The sequence below is a fragment of the Myotis davidii genome, unplaced genomic scaffold (genome assembly GCF_000327345.1).
Source record: "Myotis davidii unplaced genomic scaffold, ASM32734v1 scaffold10, whole genome shotgun sequence".
Classification (NCBI taxonomy): domain Eukaryota; kingdom Metazoa; phylum Chordata; class Mammalia; order Chiroptera; family Vespertilionidae; genus Myotis; species Myotis davidii.
The window spans coordinates 270,419-290,663 of NW_006283544.1; the positions used below are offsets into that span (position 1 = coordinate 270,419).

General features: G+C 39.1%; 1 pseudogene; it reads left to right on the top strand.

Moving 5' to 3' along the window:
* The first annotated feature begins 14,250 nt into the window (after positions 1-14,250).
* On the top strand, positions 14,251-16,722 carry LOC102772716 (annotated as a pseudogene).
* The last annotated feature ends 3,523 nt before the right edge of the window (positions 16,723-20,245 follow it).

Below are 20,245 nucleotides of genomic sequence, written 5' to 3' on the forward strand. Positions count from 1 at the left end.
ATGGGAGTTGGGGGGTTGATCATGGGTGGGGCTGGCCTGGGGGAGGGGCTAGAGGCCTATCAAGGTGATGGGGATCCATATTGGGTGGGGCCAGCTAGGGAAAGTGGCTGTGGGAGGTTGGCCAGCCGGCCCCACCCCTTGATCAGGCCGGTTCACTGGCCACAGTGGGTTTTATAGCGACTGGTCATTCCAGTCGTTATGGTGTTATGGTCACTGGCTTTTATATATATATATAGATAATTGGTAGCATTGTAAAAATGCTGGAATTATTTTTTATTCCTCATGAAACCAAAAGAGAAAAATGTTGAGAGCGAGAGAGGGATTTGACTTCTTTTCAGATAGAGTTCCAAAGGAAAAAATATTAATTGTGGGCAAGATTTAGCATCTTAATTCTCTAAAAGAACAAGGTAGGGTAAATGTATATTTTTTATCTTCTAAATAAAACATACTGAGAGGAGCTTTTGACATTATTAAGTTGATCATTACAGCTCTTGGATAAGCACTCTATGGAGATCCATTAATGGTGCTTTTAGTAAAAAAAAATAATTTAAAAGGCATAACTAATTGCTACATAATAGTTATGTAAAATATCTACCCATTACTGGCTCAGGAGATGACCCACTGGGTTGACAATGGAGCACCACTAACTTCATAGAATACTTGCTGGAGCTTCCTCTCATTTCTAAGATTCTTCTGGATCACTCACAAAGGCAAACATCAATTACCATCATACAATCACAGTAAATAAGCCTAAAATAAACATTATCATGGAGGTCAGAGGGAAGAAGGTGAAGTGCTCTCCATTGACAACAAGGAGTCTTTAGGAAAGGATTGTTTTAATTTTCTTAGACGACGCTCCTTCCTGGCCAGCACTTTTTGAGCAATGATAGAAATAGCAGGCATTAAATTTAAAACATCTATGTATTCTTCATTTAAAAAGGTTTAATTTAGCATGAGAATTAATTTACACAAGTGGCATTGTCCACTATGTTTTCTGAATTATTTGAAAGGCATATTTCCAGGGCTTAAAGTTTCACTTGTAACTATGATAACTATGAAAATGAGCCCTAACTGATGCATCTTTCAAAAGAGTCAACTGAAATATTAAATAAGGAGTTACCAACATAGGTGTGAGTCAATTTTGGTTTCTTTGTTAGAAGCTATCCACTGAACACTATCAAAACAGTTAAATGTGAGAAGAAAGACACACTTGCAATAAAAAAATAAAGAAAGAAAGAAAAAGAAGAAAGAAAGAAAGAAAGAAAGAAAGAGAGAAAAGAAAGAAGGAAGGAAGGAAGGAAGGAAGGAAGGAAGGAAGGAAGGAAGGAAGGAAGGAAGGGAGGGAGGGAAGGAGGGAGGGGGGGAGGGAGGGAGGAAAATTAAATACATATGATATAACATTTGATTGATTCAACAGAAAAACAACTGGTTGACTTAATATTCTGTGAGTTCTCTGCAATGTGGAATCTGTGTCCTTTCAGTTCTGGTACAAACCACTGCAAAGCAAAATGCCATGCCCAGCTGGGAAAGCAGGTGTAAAATGGCCCAACTAATTACAGCCTTGTCAAGTAATGGCTACAAGACAACCAGCGACTGCCTTCCTAGTGAATTTTAGGTGATTCCAACCAACTGGACTAAGAAATAACACATCAAAGAGACAGGCATGTAAGTCACAGAGAAAGGAGACAAGACCAAGATTATATTGCTTTTTATCTGAGAAGAGAAAGGGCGGGAATTTTTACAAAATAAATAGGTAAGCCAAACATGCAAAGGAGATGAATAACCTGTGTCAGGGCAACTTGGAGGTCTCTCATTGTTGTGTCTTTGCTAGAACTACTGGGTTAGATGTGATCAAAAAGGAAACTCAAGGTGGGCAACCCAGCTTTCCCGTTCACAACCCACACTGATCAATTCAGCAGGCTTCCCAGCAATCTTTTCTGGATCACAACCAGAAGATAAAGAATCTCTAGTATCCTGAAACATTTAATGGCAAAAGAAGCTTGAATGTCTGGGCCAACAGCCACATTTCAATTCCCTTAACCTGGGCCTTTTCTTTAAAATCTTCATAAAATGCAATCAGGCTATAAATACCACAGGGAAAGATAAGTTATGAGCAGGATCTATAGAGCTGCTTGCTCCCCTTCCATTCATTGCCCTGAGGCCAGGAATACAGCATTTTTTCAGAGCCCTGCTCAGTGAAGTGAAGGACACATGTCCAGATGGCAGAGTCACCTGCTACTGGGCAATGCATAGAAGCACATATTGTCATTTGGCCTAATTCCAGAGCAAAAGAAAGAGTTGAATATGTTAGGTCTGATAACTATATTCCAGTTGATCTAAGAAGTTTTAGAGAAATAATATTTGCAGCATGGAGTTTTATTTTGAATTATGATGAAAAAATACTTTTAGTAATAATTGTATTTCACTATTATTTTGAAATCAGATTACTCTTTTTAGAAACATCCAAATCAGGGTTCTCTGGCAATATTTTAAAATGTAACATTATTTAGGTCAAAAGGATGCCAAGTACAACTTCCACTGTACTAACCTGTAAGATAATAAACTGTGCAAACAGAGGTATGTTTACACTTGGAAAATGAGTCATTTCCAGTGCAGCCAGGGTTACTTGAGAGTAATTCAACACATATGTAGCTATACTTGTTTTACTAACTTAATGACACATGAACTAAAGTTTTTCTTAATAGAAAATTATTATTTTTATTAGACTCATAACCATAAATTGCCTGTGTCATACAGGATGTCTAATTCACTTACACAATTAATTTTATTTTTCAAATAAAGAGGGAATGTGGCCCTCTTCTTACGTTGTTAAAAAAATATCTAAGGAAGTATACAAAAATATGTACATAATATAAAAGTAAACAGATGAAGAAATTCAGAAGGGTGATGATAGACATTTCAAAGTTGTGCTTCAGAACTGATTTACTCGGCTCCTCTCCCAATTCTGTACCTTCCCCCTATTCTATGACCACCCACCACCAAAACAATACATATATAAGGCCTTATGTTTGTTCCTACCAACTTCAGAAATCTTTGGAGATTTTGGATCTATGCGAGATATATAACATGCCAGCAAAATCATTAGCCAACTGCATTACAATATTCACATAGGAATGAAAATACCATGTTATTGGTAAGATCTTAACAAATAAAATTTCTTTATATATATTTTAAATGAATTGCAGGATAGTGTTTTGAAGATGTGTAAAACACTAACCTAAAGTATTCTAGTAAGAACATTTCTTCCTCACTCATTTCAATTGCAATTCCCCTCCTCCTCCTCCTCCTCCTCCTCCTCCTTCTCTGCCTCCTCCTCTTCCTTCTTCTATTTCTTCTCTACAACATTTGCTCCAATAGTCAAATATAGATTTAGTTCCTCAACAACTGTGCATTGAGTGTTTAGCATGTACTAGATACTAAGCTAGTCCAGCTCTGTCCCCTGACCTGGGTGAACAGCCAGCAGACAACTAGTCATCTCATTCTGCCTCTGTTGCACCCACTGGCTCATCTTGTTCTTTGAGCTTCCTTTATAATGGTTGGTACAGAAATTAAGAGGAAAGGAGAGTTGGTAGTAAACAGGAAGCTGCAGAAATGTCAAGTAGAGATGGAAAATTGAGGACCCTAAAAGGTAGAAATCACATGTCTTATTGTTTGCCAGGGGCAGGAGGGGGGTTGTAGAAAGGGAGGTATCAAGATTCATTCACACAAAAAATCCCCACACAAAAATAATTTGCAGCTTCCTAGCTTGTGCATCTCAGAGTATTATAATGTCATTCACAAACAGGAAACGCCAGAGAAGGAATGGGGCTGGCAAATGTGAGCTCAGTTTTCCTTTTAATGCTACATTCAGCCTATGTTAGAAGATTTAAGTAAATAATGTCATATGGAGTATGGGATGGGGTTGTGTGGGTCAGAAGAATGAAGTGGACAGGTGGAACAGATTGAGCGTTTTCAACAATTAAATAATAGTTAAAGTGCTTATGAAATAAAGCAGGGAAGTGGATGGAGAAGACCAAGGTTGGAATCCTGTGGAATATCAACACCCAATGGAACAGCCAACAGAAGAGGAACACATTTGGAAAGTAAAAGGTAAAAGATAAGAGAGATCTGTCTTAGCCCAGGTCCCCCCCAAACCAGAATCTGAGACAATACTTTGGTGCAGGCGGTTTATTTTGCTAAGTTATTCCTGAGAATGGAAGTGGGGTGCTGCAAAGAGTTGAACAAGGGGCAAGAGGCAATCTGAGGTGTCTTGCTGAACTCACCCACCCTAAGGGTGTCAGGGGTTTCAGTCCTGCTAGGGACTTCTGAAGAACCATGTGTAATACACCCCAAAGTTGTCCACCCCAGGGGACATAAAGGGGCAGCATTCATTCATAGGCTCTAGTGCCAAGTGGTCAAGGTAGGCCCATTAGGTTGTTAAGACCCTTGCACTTTGAGGTTTATGCTTATGTCAGAATGACTGAAAGCATTTCCTTAGATATCTCACACGGTGCTGGGAGGGAAGCACTGGGATAGAAACTGAGAGATCTATGAGGAGGATGCTTTCATTTGAGCACTGTGCACCTGGGTGCAACAGTAACTGCCAGAGTAAAAAGGAGGGTCCAGAAAGTAAGAGGCGAGGCACAAATATATGGATTCTTTACATCACTCATAGCTGCTCCTGTCCCATATTAAACACAATCCATCATGCATGCTTTGATGATTTAGTAGTTGTCAGTAATCTCTAAAATATATTTAATATACAAGGGTGAGTGGAACAAGCTACTCTCCCAGCTAATGTCATCCTAATGACTTCATTAACATTCATCAGCTTCCTTCTACCACCCACTCAAGATTTTGCTCATCTTCAGTCGGCACTTAAGTGGGCTTATCTTGCTTGTTCGCCTGATGGGTGACTTCATCCATGAGAAGATGAAGCTCACAGTTATTTAATTCTTGCTGCACTATGATTCCTGAAATGGCTCATTTGTAGTTATCACTTGCCACCAGGTGGTGGACTGGAATCTTTAAGAGATGGAGTCAGAACAAGACCTCAGCATTGGTTTCTGCTGCTGAGAGAAAAGCATTTGGAAATGTCAGTAGCAAGGTCAAGGTTCATGAATGGGAGCCCATTCAGTAGAGCCCATGCCTATCTCTCTTGCCTGCTTCCATGGTTATTAGTCTGGGTCCAAACAGGGAAGATAGAGAAAACCATCATTTGAACATAAAAACTTTAGTTAGAGAATTATTAACTATAGCTTGACTGTAGCGATCATTTCACAATGTAAACATACAAGCATACCTCATTTTGTGACACTTCACTTTATAGTGTTTCACAGATGTTGTGTTTTGTAAAAATAAAAGTCAAGACCCTCCAACAGCAAAAAGATTATGACTCACTTTATTACAGTGGTCTGGAATCAAATCTGCAATATCTCCAAGGTATGCCTGTGTATCAGAATATCAGTGTACACATTAAATACATACGGTTTTTATTTGTCAATTATATGTCTAAAAAGCTGCAAAGAGGAATGATTATTAACTATAATTGAGTATTTAAATAACAAGGAATTAGCTAGTAAGAAATAAACAGAACTTCAAAGAATATAGGAAGAGCAGATATAAGAAATAGCCATGCCCTGGCCAGTGTGGCTCAGTTGGTTGGACATTGTCCCATGCATGGAAAGGTGGATGGATGGTCGGATTCCTGGTCAGGACACATGTGGGGCTTGTGGGCTCAGTCCCTGGTAGGGGGCCTGCAGTAGGCAGCCTATCAATGTTTTGCTCTCACATCGGTGTTTCTCTCCCTCGCCCTTCCTCTCTCTGTGAAAATCAATAAAAATACATTTTTTTTAACAAGAAGAAAAGAAATAGCCACTATTCCTAGGACTACAATTGAGCACCCAAAGGAGAACTCCCCCAACCCCAGGGATTTGACCAAGCCTTTGTTGGAGAGGTCACAGCTGTGGCTTACTGGCCAGCACTAAAGTCGCTGCGGTGTTGTGTGGCAGAACTCTCTAAGGTGCTGCTTAAAGTTGTTCATGGTGCCCCACAAATACTGGGCTACAAACAACCAGAATGAAAGGAAGCTGCTGGCTGTCAGATGCTACTGACAGGACCGCAGGGTAGCAGCCAGAGCTGGAGAAGCCAGGGAACTACAGGAACCTGGCGAGCAAGTGCACTGGGACCAGGGAGGAGCAACGCTTCCTCTGGCAGCTCCGCTCCCACCCCTTCTACTAACTAAGCTTAAAACGGCGTCATCTGGCAAAGGAAAAATCTATAAAGGCCCAGATTTATTTCCACAAAGTAGGCAAAAAGGGGAGCTGAGAGGCAATAGATGAATAGGCAGCATACGTGACCACACTGCTCATAGGCCCACTGCATAAACACTGGGTCTCAGAGGGGAGGCAGGCTGGCATTTAGAAGACAGCCCCTTTGTTTACCTGGCTTTTTAGTGGCTCTCTGTGGAGGACAGTTTCTGATAGATATTAACATAAAATTCAAAAATTGCCACACTTTCAGCCCGTTCCCATTTGTCCATCTGCATGCTTTCCCCCCAAATGTCCTTGCTTCCGATCTTCCAATGTTGCTCCTCCCTGTCCCTGGATCAACCAGCTAAGCCATTCTGTCCTGTGCAGGAGACTTTGTATAGCTATCCCTCAGGTCACATTCACCTTCACACAAGGTGAATGAATGACCAACTTCACAGCTGACAGTTCTGCTCCACTGGAAGGATTTCCCCTTTCCACTGTCCTGCAGGATCACCTCTCAGTTGGGCTATCATGTGGTAATGAGGCCACGAAATCGGGGATGATCCACCTGTGAATTAGCCTGATGTGTTTCCTTTTCTATTAATAGGTTATAGGGATCCCTGTCACGAAGCCAGAGGTGCAAATTGAGAGCGATGGAGACATTAGCGAAAGCCTCAGTGCAACTATAGTAGCTGCCAGAGGAGTCTGGGCCATGCTCCTGAAACTTACATGTGTCCTCCCGGCCTGTTCAGGCCCATTTCCAAATGAATCACTCAGGGTATGATAGATGGCTGCAACAGTAAAACTTATGAGTTGATGGCTCTGATAACATCCAACTAATGATGGTGCTTTGATCTCACAGTCAGTTTCCCATGGCCCGGCATTCAGTCTTTCAGGATCCCAGTAGCATGCCAAGAACTGATTTTCAACGCGTGGGTCATTCTCTGCAGCAAGAGCATGCCCTGCTTCAGAACCTAGGGATCTCTCTTACTGGGGCTTACCAAAGAGGCATAAGGAATTCTGTCTACCATAAGGGTCACTAGACTATTGGGTCACATGGCATAAAACTGGTGCTGATAACACCAGCAATTGTTGAAGTAAGAGTGAACCAAGAGGTGGTGCACAAAATATATCCAATGCAAGCAGATAGAAAAGTAGGGAATAAAATTATAGAAAAAAATGGGGGTACAATGTTTTTAAGGGGCCAATAAACTGTTTATCTCACATAAAACAATGTAAGCAAAATCATATGTTATGTTAAATTGCAAAAAAATCTCAAATGACCTTGGGTGGGAGCAGGTCAGGTTTGTACTATAAGCAGAACTCAGGTTTGTATGAATTAAATTGAGCAGAGCACCCCTCAGCTGTGCCTTAGCACAGCGGCGAATCCTGGAGGGGTTACAGGTGCACCATGTTATCGATCCTCTCAGCATGTTGGAATAGGCAGAACTGCGGGATCCTCTGAGACAGTCCCGAGAGCCATTGTCAGCTTTAGTCATCTATCATGTTCTATATGTGCCATGGCACTGGAAAAAAAAAGTGCTGGGAGACAGAAAGCAAATGAAGAGCATCTGGGAAAAACTCATCTAAAGGTTGGCAGGGAAGGACAGAAGTGGAATACTATTTAAAGTGTTTTAATATTTAATATGGAGAGATTTTTAGTACACCTATGTGCTTACAAAAGAAAGTAAAAATGGGAGGAAGGAAGGAAGGACGGAAGGAAGGAAGAAGGAGAAAGGAAAGAAAAGAAAAAGAAAGAAAAGGAGGGAGGGAGGAGGAGGAGGAAAGAAGAGATGGAAAGAAAAGGGAGGATCAAATTTCCAGTGGTTCCCTAAATATGACTTGACTGGATTAAACAAGATGTTCTCCATTTCTAAACCTTTCATTGAGTATTAATTAGAAGCCTATGAAAATAGAGTTTAAGGTGCGGAGTTCAGTGCTATCCAGGATGGTCAAAGACCTAAACACTAGCAGTGACATGTTGAACAGGCAGTCATGTAAGATCTTGGTAAGTACAGAAGAACTGCTGCAACCAACCTCAGCTGACATTCTATGGTGATAAAAGATTATTCATTACCTGAAAATGTACTTGCTATTTCTTTCAACACATCAGTTTTATTTGGCTTGATTTTCTGAATCCATTGATATAATTGTGACTTATAGGCTATAATGCATTATAATAGATACTTGGGTTTTGGTGGTGTGTTTTTTTCTTCTATTGTGCCTATGCTTTTCTCTAAATAAGCCATTACTCAGAATTTTAAAAAACCTATTAACTAATAGCTATATAAACATCTTCCAAAGGCCTTCTCTGCATAATTATTATAGTGTTTTAAAAAAATCAGCATGCACCTACATTTTTAGCCAGAATAGACTGTATGCATGTGTGTGTGTGTTGTATATATATATATATCACATCATATTACTTGGATTAGATTAGGTTAGATTAGCATGTATCATACATTGTTCCAAGCAGAGCTGACATAAGTTCCAAAGCTAGGACAATTCCCCCCTCAGCATGTAGTCAGATTCGGCTTTCTTTATCTCTGTTGATATGTTTTTTTTATCTCATTCAATTAATTCTATTTTTCTATTTTGCAGACCGACAACTTATTTGATTCTGTAAAATGCATCTTTTGTTTATACATCTCAGTACTACTATCTGTCCCTTGTGCAGAGCTCAGGGAAATTCCTCACTCTTTGCTGGATTAGAGGCACATAAGTCTGTAGCTCCCAGGCAACTCAACCTGAATCAGGCTACTTTAATACAATAAACATGATGTACTAGTAAATATGTAGGACAATGTAATCAACATAACAACCATTAAAATTCTAGTGTACATACAGTTGACAAAAAAAATAAAAATAATGAAGTTAATTTAGAAGAAGTGATAGGCATTAGAAGAAGACAGAGTTTGAATGGGGCATGAAGGTGGAATGATGGAGGAATGATGGCTGGATAGTCACAACTTCATTGAAAGGGGACAATTTAGCTAGAATTATAGAATATTAGGACTGAAATAAACAGATTATTTGGTGTGTTCCCCTCAGTGCATCAAAAACTATAGAAGGATTGAGAGCCACTATTTTACCCGGTTTCTAATATCAATTCAAGAAGCTGAGTTCAGTAGTATTGTTGAAGCACTTCCGGAACCACAGGAGCAGCCCAAAATTTCAATGGTTAGTAATACATGTAGCGTTCCTGTATCCTCAGAAAGTTGTGTTCCTCCTAACAACTGTAGGGCTGAGCAAGGATTATGTAATATATACAAACTATTTACACAATTGATCCCTTTTCACCTCTGAAACATGAAGTATTGGCATTCATTCTATTGATATGATTCTCCCTCCCATGAAGTTTCCTTTTTTTCTATTTGTACTGATATGTAAACTTCTGTCTTCACACACCCACGCGCACACACACACACACACACACACACACACACACACTCACGAACAAGCAACATTTTTCAATCTGGAGAAAAGCATTTATTCAAATCTCTATACTACCCTCATCCAACACCCTAGGTAAATGGCATTTAAGCTTTAGAGATATAGTTCTATCTCAATCATATTTGAAGCAATTTGCTTTTTCAAATCACAATATTTACATTTGCATTAAGATTCACAGTGATTTTGTAGGGTTCCCCTGCCTCCCAAACATACTTTACTTCAGAGCTTATTCTGGGATTTTTCCCTAAGTAAAGGACATCTTCCCTAGGGACTTCCAGGGACTGAATAATATTGGAACCTTTAAATAAAAGTGTTTTTTTTTTTTCTTTTTCTCATACTTAGTATCCTTGCCAAAACCCAGAGGCCAGTCATGCAGATTATAGGTATGATTTTGGTGAAAGGGTAGTACAAATAGTTAAAAGCCGAGGGAAGGCAGTGTACCTAATGGTAAAGAATATAGGCCTGCATGCTGATTACTAGTTACGATATCTTTGGCAAGTTACTTTATATCTCCCAGTTTCAGTTTGATCTTCTACAAGATAACAACAGTAATAATAATAACAATGGGAGCAACATGATAATAAAACCTCCTCAAAAGGTTTGGGATCAGAATATATATGATGATTTACATGATGCCTTTGCATAATAATCACGTGGCAAATAACTATTATTATTATCTCTCTGTAGAGATAAAGGAGTATACATCTGCACTCATGTATATATATTTGGACAGAATGAGTTATAATGAAATAAATTGATGTATACATACCAATAAGCTTATTTTGAAGCAAAAATGCAACCATTCATTCACATACATTTTTTGAATGTAGGGTAACTACTTCAAATAAAAAATAGCTTAAGGTGAAGGAGTTAACTGTGTTGCACTAGTACCAATTTTTAAAAATATATTAATGATTAGACTCCATGTGACATGAGTCCTAATAATTTATTGATCACAAAGGTAAAATATTAGTCTTTAAATTAATGTCATTTTAAATTGTGTCAACCAAGGTCTGTGTGCTATGAAATCCATAACATTTAAAAATATTTCCTCATTAGTGACACTGTGGTAGCTATTGCTTTCATTCATGATCTTGGTTTATATGAATGAGTGTTACATCTATAATAATAAGAGGGTAATATGCTAACTAGACCGGATGTCTTCTGGATGTCATTCCGAATGTCCTTCCTGACATAGCAGGGGCCAGGGGGAAACCACCTGGGGTCCCAGGTGCCTGCAAATGACCTAGGTGAAGCCAGCCTGGGTCCTGGGTGCCTGCCAGCGGCCGAAGGAGGGAAGCCCAGGTCCCGGGTCCCGGAGGGAAGCTGGTGCCGGCAGTCTAGGGGAAGGAAGGCCTACTTTGCACAAATATTTGTGCATTGGACATCTAGTAAAGTTTAATATATATTGTTGCTCATTGTTTTTAGTCCTGCAGAAGTGAGCAACATAATTTGTTGAAATATGAGGACCAAAACTCAGATATCAAAGATTGTGCCTTAAAACACTTGAAGGCCAGGTTTTATAATAACTTATTTTCTTATATAAAGTCCACATTGAGTTAATACACATGCATACATACACTCTATATTATCACTTATATTTAGTAGGATAAATGGTAGTAATAGGCATAAAGGGGAATGATAAGAACATTATATCCTACAGTTATAATACACAAATCTTGCTCCAGAAAACCTAACTATTAAAGCCTTAAGGAGGAGAAGAATGTCTTTTTTAAGACAAATTATTTTCTTCCACATGTCCTTTGTTGTTCCTTGAATTATTTTAGTTATATATATATATATATATATGAAGCCAGTGACTGGAACGCCAGAACGACTGGAACGACTGGTCGCTATGTCGCTATGATGCCCACTGTGGCCAGTCAACCGGCCCGATTTGGGGTGGGGCTGGCTGGCCAACCTTCCGCAGCCCCTCCCCCCAGCTGACCCTACCCGTGATCAGCCCCCTAGCCCCTATCAGGGGTCGGGGGGCCGGCCAGACCCCACCCATGTACGAATTCATGCACTGGGCCTCTAGTAATGATATAAAATGCCTACTAAATCTTGAAGCTGGAAACATTTGTGTGTGAAGTTTTTCATTAAAAACAGTAATTATAGGTTGACTGGCATAACTCAGTGGTTGAGTGTCCATCTATGAACAAGGAAGTCACGATTCAATCCCCAGTCAGGGAACATGCCCAGGCTATGGGCTTGATCCCCAGTAGGGATCATGCAGGAGGCAGCCGATCAGTGATTCTTATTGTTGATGTTTCTATCCCTCTCTCCCTCTCTCTTCCTCTATATTAAATTAATAAAAACATATATAAAATTAAAAAAATAAAAATAAAATACCTAAGAAAAATCAAAAGAAACACACACTAATCATATTTTGTAGTGTCTTTAAGGTCAGGAAGCTAGTCTAATACTTCCTTCTCCCAACATTCAAATAAATATCCCTCTATGAAACTGAATATATGTTGAAATGTTTTTATTATTATTGTGTCTGAATGGAATCACTCTTTTTCATTTAAAAAATCATGAATCTTTCATAGTTATAGTAGATTCTCATAGTCTTTTCATTTTAAAATAAAAATGTTCAAATATTTATGAAGTATTTCTGCAATCTGTGGTTGATTTCTCCTTTCGTATTTGTTGACAATACTTCTTAAACTGCTTATATAAAAGTTGACCAAATTATAAAAGTTGGCAACTGTATCCATACAAACACATTTTGGTTAAGTGGAAATATAATGGCCTTCCTCCAGAGTATTAAGAGGCATTCTTGTAGCTACCTGATTTTATAATTCTCACTCATGAAAAATACCAGTTCAAATCAGAGACAGTAATACCCCATCTATATGCACAGCCCCAGCAGTAAGAGGAACCAACTGAAAGACGCTCATTGAAGACAGTGCATTTTCCCACCCAGGGCTCCTGTTTTGTTTTGGTGGGTGTATGGAGCATTTTATGCTTATAAAGTAAATAACAGCTTAGAGTAGTGGTCAGAGCTGCCGGAGGCTTTCTGATGTATTTTGAAACTGCCTCCTCCACAAATAGAACCTAATTGCTAAAGAATGTTTTTAAAAATTGTTTTCCTATAGCGTTTCTACCACATTGATTTTGGGTATTGTATAGAGGTAAAGCTTAAGACCCCTCTTACGCAGCATATATTTTGGCATTTTAAGCCAGTCAGAAAGGGAATATACTTATCAAAAAATAATTTCCCGTGGTTCTCAAATTAAATTCTGAAAACAAGTGAGGATATCTCTCCATTCTGGGAGATGAAATAAAACAGTTAAAGAGGAGAAGTTTTTACCTAAGATCTGTGCAGGTAGTTTTATGGCCTCCATTAGGCATTCAGTAAACATTATGAACGACTTTATGAATCAAACTTCCAGGACAGTGCAAAACAAGCTGGTCTTTCTGAAGGCAGAATCAGCTTTGCATTAAAACCACGCAGCTCAGCTTTTGAATAAACACTATTGATCCTTATAACTGAAGTAGATTTTACAGCCTTATTTTGGGGATGCATACATATCACTCCTGACCAGTGCTTCTAGATGTATAGCTGGAATTATTTGTGGATTGCAGCTCATGTATATTTAGCTTTTATTACTTTGCATATAAGGAGCACATTTTAAAATACAAAGTAAAGTGTTTGAAAAGCCTGATCACAGTACCTTGCATGTTTGTGTCTGAGCTTAGTTTCTTTTCTTTACAACATAACTTTAAGCTACTTCTGCATACTACCTGAAAATGAGTAACAGAAAATAGTTATTTCTTTCATTTATGCCTATTCACATGAATTCATAAGGTTATGAATGAACTGTACAAGGTAAATGATTGGCAAACACAGGGCTTCTCATCCAATAAAATATTTTAGTGTTTTTCTTTTTGTGGTTTTAGTTTTGTTATTGTTTATATTCTTTAAAGAAAATAAATAATATTGTTTATATTTTCACTTAGCCTGTAAGGAGTATTTATTCCAAGAAACATACTTGAAAGTCAAGAAATCTCTTCAGACAGAAAAAGCCATCAGTTCATGATTATATTTTAGCCCATGACTGTCAATCATTAAAATTCATGTTATTACAGTTACTTCTAAACTCACAAAAAGACCCCTTTGTGTGCAATGGCCTGGAGAAGCAATGTAATATGTAATTAAGGTCCTTCTGAAAATGCTAATTACAGGATGAAGCTAAATATCTTCTCTCCCATGACTGAAATAGCCAGATGATTTCCCCCTATCTCACTTAGGGACACTTACTTTTGGCTTTTAGCAATGGACCCGAGTGGACTAACTAATTTAATAAACTTTATATAAATTCATACATATGCTGGATGTGACAACCAATCATATATTTTTAGTTTCTTATATATACTTCTCAAAAACTAATTTCCTAAGTAAAATTATGGTAGTATACAATAAAAAGTCAAATGTGAAACAGAATCCTTAGAAGAGGATAAAAAATAACAGCCAAAGAGGTGCTAACCAAGACAACTGCACAGTCTGAGCTGGCATCCGTGGTTCTCAAGTTATTTCCCCATGTTGCTTCTGAGCTGCAGTCATCTCAGACTCACCTCATCTTGGCCTCTCAGCTCACCTGGGCTCTGCCTCGTGGGCAACGTGAGCGGCAACAACTTGGATGGGAAAGATGACTTTGATGAATAGCTGTGAATGCAACAATCATACAGAGATACCAAGGACAGAGACACCCAGAAAATCCCAGGTAGAGAAACCAATTCTTTTGGGCAGCAGTCAGATGAGACCCGCTATGAGTGTGGGACCTGGACAAAAAGGCTTGGTTCTTCCAAATCAATGAAAATTTCATTGGTACACACCAGGCCAATTATGGCTTTTCTAATGATAATGGTACATTTAGCTCTACTGCAAATGTACTAGATGTTAGTACTGGGCCTGCAGAAGAATCTCCTCAAAGAAAAACCCCTGAATCCACTGATCCCAAAAAGAGGGGAGAAAAGAGAAAGAATCAGGATGGTTTCAAGTTGAAGAAGACAGAAATGCAAGTGTATTTGTGGCTGGTTTGTCTCCAACATTACACTGGATGAATTTATACAGTTTATGTCCAAGTCTGGCATTATGAAAGATCCTCAAACAGAAAAATCTATGGTTGAGCTTTACAAAGATAACCAAGGAAATCTTAAAGGAGATGGGCTTTGCTGTTATTTGAAGAAGGAATCTGCGGATCTCACATTAAAACTTTTGGATGAAGATGAAATCAGAGCCTATGAATTACATATCGAGGTGGCAAAGTTTCTTTTGAAGGGGGAATATGATGGCTCTAACAAGAAGTGTTAGGACTGCAATAAAAATTCGTCTCTGCAACAAAAGCAGTTGGATTAGAGACCTGAGAGAATGGAGATAGGCCATCCTGAATGTGCCATGAGTGAGTTGTCATCATCAAAAATATGTTTCATTCTCTGTATTTTGAGGATGATCTTTTGGTGCTGAATGAGAAAATCAGAGAAAATATTTGAATAGAGTGTTCAAAGTTTAGACAAATTAGGAAGCTCATTCTGTTTGATAAAAACCCAGATGGTGTGGCCTCTGTATCTTTCAGGGATCCAGAGAGAGTTGATTATTGTATTCAAACCCTCAATGGATGGTGGTTCAGTTGTCAAATCACTGCCCAAGTGTGGGATGGAACTACAGATTATCAGGTGGAGATCACAAGAAAAAGGGAGGAAAGGCTGAAAAGATGGGAGCTTTTCTCAATACTCCTGAGGCCAATACAGGTCTCTGGCGTTCAAATTCCATCTGTGCTTCAGAAAGGGCAGGGCCTTCCAGAGCATCCTAACACATCTAAAATGTATGGTCAAGAAGCTGCAACTCAAATGGAATCCGAAGAACCTGTAGGTGAAAAAAGTTTGCAAAAACAGAAGATGGAGGAGCATTCTGAGTGGCCTCATAAAGTGGCTGAAGAAGGCTGCCTTGAAAGAAGGTTGGAGTGTGGTTTCCACACTCGACCTTGAAAGAGCCTGAAGAAGGCAGTCCCAAAAAAGAGTTGGAAGGGGATAGTCCAATGGAAGAGTCTAAAGTGAATGGCTCCAGAAGAGAATCCAAAAAGAAGTGACTCAAAAAATGATTTTGAAGAGACTGGCTTTGCAAAGGAGTCTGTAGAAGAGAACAACCCCCAACAAGGAGTCTGAAGTAGTCGAGTCAGAAAGAGACTCTGAAGAAGACTTTTTCTGAAAAGCTGCTTAAAGATGGCTCTGAAAAAGAACTTGAAGAAAAAAGAGTTTACTGTGACTAGCTCTGACAAGGGGTTTAATGAAAAAATTCTTGAAAAAGAGAACAAAATGACTCTGAAAAAAATCAGAATTTGAAGATGACAGCTCTGAAGAAGTTTTGAATGAAGAAGGCTCTGAGAGAGTTTGAGGAAGAATCAGATGAAAAGGAAGGAGAAGAAGATGCATATAAAAGTTTTTGATGATGAGTCTGATGAGCAAGAAGACAAAGAAGCCCTTCTGGTGTGGCTCAGTGGTTGAGCCTCGACCCAGGAACCAAGATGTCACCAGTTGCAGGCTCGATCCCCAGTTGGGACCTTGCAGGAGGCAGCTGATCGATGATTTTCTTCTCTCATTGATGTTTCTATCTCTCTATCCCTCTCCCTCTCCCCCTCTCTCTAAAAAATAAATAAAAACATTAAAAAAAAGAGGACAAAGAAGATACAGATGAAAAGGGTCTTGAAGATGCTGATGAAAAGGAGGAAGAAGATGATGCAGATAAAAAGATGTTTGAATATTCAGATGAAAATGAAGATAAATAGATGCAAAGGAGGATGAAGAAGGTATAGGTGAAAACATGTTCAAAGATGATGATTCTGAGAAGTTGTTTGATGATTCTGATGAAAAAGGGACTGTGAGTGGTTTGGGGAATATTCAGAAAGAAGGGGTCCTGTCCACAGGCAACAGCTTTATCCTTAGTAGTGATGATACTGATGATGATATTTAATCCCTTAAACTTGCTTTTGAGGGAAATTCCTCCATCTACATTTTGCCTACACTCCAGGGTAATTACTTGGAGTGTTAATGAACTCTGCATAGTAATGGGTGTCATCAGATTAATGCATTGACTTTTTCATTGTTACCTTTACTTAACGATTTTAAATATATGTTAATTAGCTAGTCAGTTAAAGCTTCATAGTATAGTGCGAGTAAATTAAATACCTGTCCTTTGTCAGATTTGTTAAATGCATGAGGAATATTTTTTAAAGTATTCTGATTGAAGTTTGTGATCGTCAAAAATAAAAATAAGTTGTTAACATGCAGAAACTAAAAACTGAGTTAAATTGCATTTTAAATTGTTGTTATTGCTTTATTCCTACTAAGTTTAGTTTTCTAAGGATTTGAAAAAAATCCTATGGAAGCCTCCTTGCTTCCAGCTTATATTAACACTTAGAACCCTATTTCTCCTCTCTAAGTCAGAACATGTTACTACTAGGTCTACCAGTTAATAATGGCGGATTTCTGTAATCAAAGAAAGCACGATAATTTCAAGAGAAACATCAAATGTGCTTTATTCAAACTAATGTCCATCACTAGCTACACATTTCCCCATCTTTCAGGAAATTTGTGGATACCGTCCCAATAGAACTTTTCTTGTTTTGAGGCAAACCATTCAGAGACCCAATTTTCTACTTCTTCGTATGTTTCAAAATGCTGCTCAGAAAGTGCGTGTGCCATAGATCAGAACAAGTGGTAATCTGAAGGAGCAAGGTCTGTTGAATACAGCGGGTGGGTTAATTAATACTTCCCAGGCAAGATCTTTTAACGTGTCTTTAACTGGTTTTGAAGTGTGTGATGGTGCATCATCATGAAGCAAAATTATTTGGCTGAGTCTTCTAGCACATTATGGTTGTTTCATGATCAAAGCGCGGTTTAAATTGATTATTCTTTGTCCATAGTGATCAGTATTGATAGTTTCACCTGGTTTTAGAAGCTCATAATACACCACACCTTCCTGATCCCACCAAACGCAGAGCATTGTCTTCTTTCCGAAGAGAGATTTGGACTTGCAGTTGATGTTGATGGTTGACCTGGATCAACCCATGATTTTGTGCATTTGGGATTCTCAAAATAAATCACTTTGCATCGCCAGTCACAATTCGATGCAAAAAATACTTTCTTTTGTGCCATTGAAGCAACATTTTACTGATGATTTTTCAGTTTTCCATTTGTCTTTTGTTCAGTTGACGTGGCACCCATTTTCCTTCCTTTAAAATCTTTCCCATTGCTTGTAAACAATCGGAAATTGTTTGCTGAGCAACGTTTCATCTTTCTGCAAGTTGTTTTTGAGTTTGACACACATCTTCATCCAATAATGCTTGTAATTGTTGGTCTTTAAACTTTTTTGGTTGATCTGGACGTTCTTTGTCTTTCACATTGAAATAATCACTTTTAAAGCATTTAAACCAGAGATCTAGAGGTGGAGCATGTTCACCATAAGCTTCCCAAAGTATACGATCAGTTTTTCTTCAAAATAAAGTAATGAATTAAAATTTCCCACAAATGCTCTTTTTTGGCATGAAATTTGACATTTTTAAGCATAAAAATATCTATGATGTCAACACCTTCAGCAACTTTGCTATATGAAGTTTTGGAGTTTACTGTCAATACAACAAAATAGCATACATATCAAATCGCATATATATCAACATATGTGTAACTCCATCTATTGGGGAAAAAAAAGAAAAGAAAAAAATCTGCATTAACTGGTACACCTAGTAAACTTAGAGGGTAAACAGCACTTTGGCGTTTTTCCCTGCCTAGTCCTTGCAAGTTATTTTTATTTGTTTTCCTTCGTATCCTCTTTCCATGAAAATTGACTATTAAATGTCCAAGAGTAAACTTCCACAGCTTTCATTCCAGAAAATATAGTGAAGGCAATCAGAATTCTACTCTGCGCTGTTAGGCCCCTTTAGAAGTTGATTGGAGTTGTGGGACCTCTTCCCAGAAAAGTGCATGTACTACACAACTTTTTGTATACAGATTTTTTAAAATTTTATTTTATTGCTTAAAGTATTACAAAGAGTAGTACATATGTCTCCTTTTTCCCCCAATGACCTTCCCCTAGTCTCCCCTACCGCCCAGTATCTTGTGTCCATTGGTTATGCTTATATGCATGCATATGAATCCTTCGGTTGATCTCTTACCCCCCCCCCCCCCAACCCTACCTAGCCTTCCCGCTGTAGTTTGACAGTCTGTTCTCCATCCATATTGTTGCAAATGGTGAGAATTCCTTCTTTTTACAGCAGCATAGTATTCCATCGTGTAGATCTACCACAGTTTTTTAATCCACTCATCTGCTGATGGGCATTTAGGCTGTTTCCAAATCTTAGCTATTGTAAATTGTGCTGCTATGAACAGGCCTCTCTACTCTGGCTCTGCGCACACTCTATGTGCGACTCTGTGCGCGACCCTATGCAGCCGTACAGTATTTCAGGCTTTCTGGGTCCAGTCCAGCAGTGGGTTAATATCTAGAATCCCCTTCTACCAGTAGCCCTGTGGACCCCCTTCCACATTCAAGGCCTACACTGATCCCAACAGCCACGAATTTTGTGGGGGACAGTCTTTCTCTGAGGCTCTAGTCCCCACTGCGCGCGTATCTCCCTCTAGCCTGGATTCCAAATCTCACCTTTCTTTAGGCAATGCCAGCTGTGTTTAATTCGCCAGTTCCGGGTGGGTGCTCTTTGATTCAGCTGTTCCTTCTGCCCTGTGAGAAGGCTCAGGGCCATCTGCCAATTCGCAGGTTTGTCTCCCCCTGAGCAGACCTCCCAGGAGCCCGTGTTCAGGGAGATTGGAGTTCCAGCGGTAGTGGATTCACAGCTGAGGTAACTAGTCTCTGGGCGTTGTCCTTGTAAGGTCCCAGGTGGCATCTGAGATCTCCCCAGTAAGGATGGGGTTCCGATCACAGTCAGTCTCCGATGATCACAGCCACTCTCCCCTTCAAGATGGTGTGGCCTCTGGGAGAGATTTCAGTTGCAGTAGAGGCTGCCGGGTCTAAGGGCCCAGGGGCCGGTCTGTCAGTCCCCAACAGTCCCTTGGAGTATAGCTATCCCTCACTCACAAAAACTGACACTCCCCGCACATCCACGCACTCTCCTTTTGTTCTCTCTCTCACAATATCTAGCAGCCTGCAGCCCATCAGCAGCCATCTTGGACCTGTATACAGTTTTGGGAAGTTCATTGATCTCCTGGAGTTTAAGAATGTCTGTCTATCCGTCATTGTTCATACTTCAATTTTGTGTTCTTTTGTTTTTGTTCTAGTATGTTACCTAGTCCTGTGCTAAATTGCTTATGCTTTCCAAATTAAATATTGATGAATTGACTTCTGCTGAAGCATGGAGAAGTTTTTCTTATAAATCAGAAGCATTGAAATAAACTGCATTGATGCTTTTTCATTATAAAAACTCCATACCATTGTGAATAATGCTGCTAAGAGCATAGGTATATAAATGTCTGTTTAAGTGCCTGCTTTCACTTATTTTGGGTATATATAAAGAAGTAGAAATGCTGGT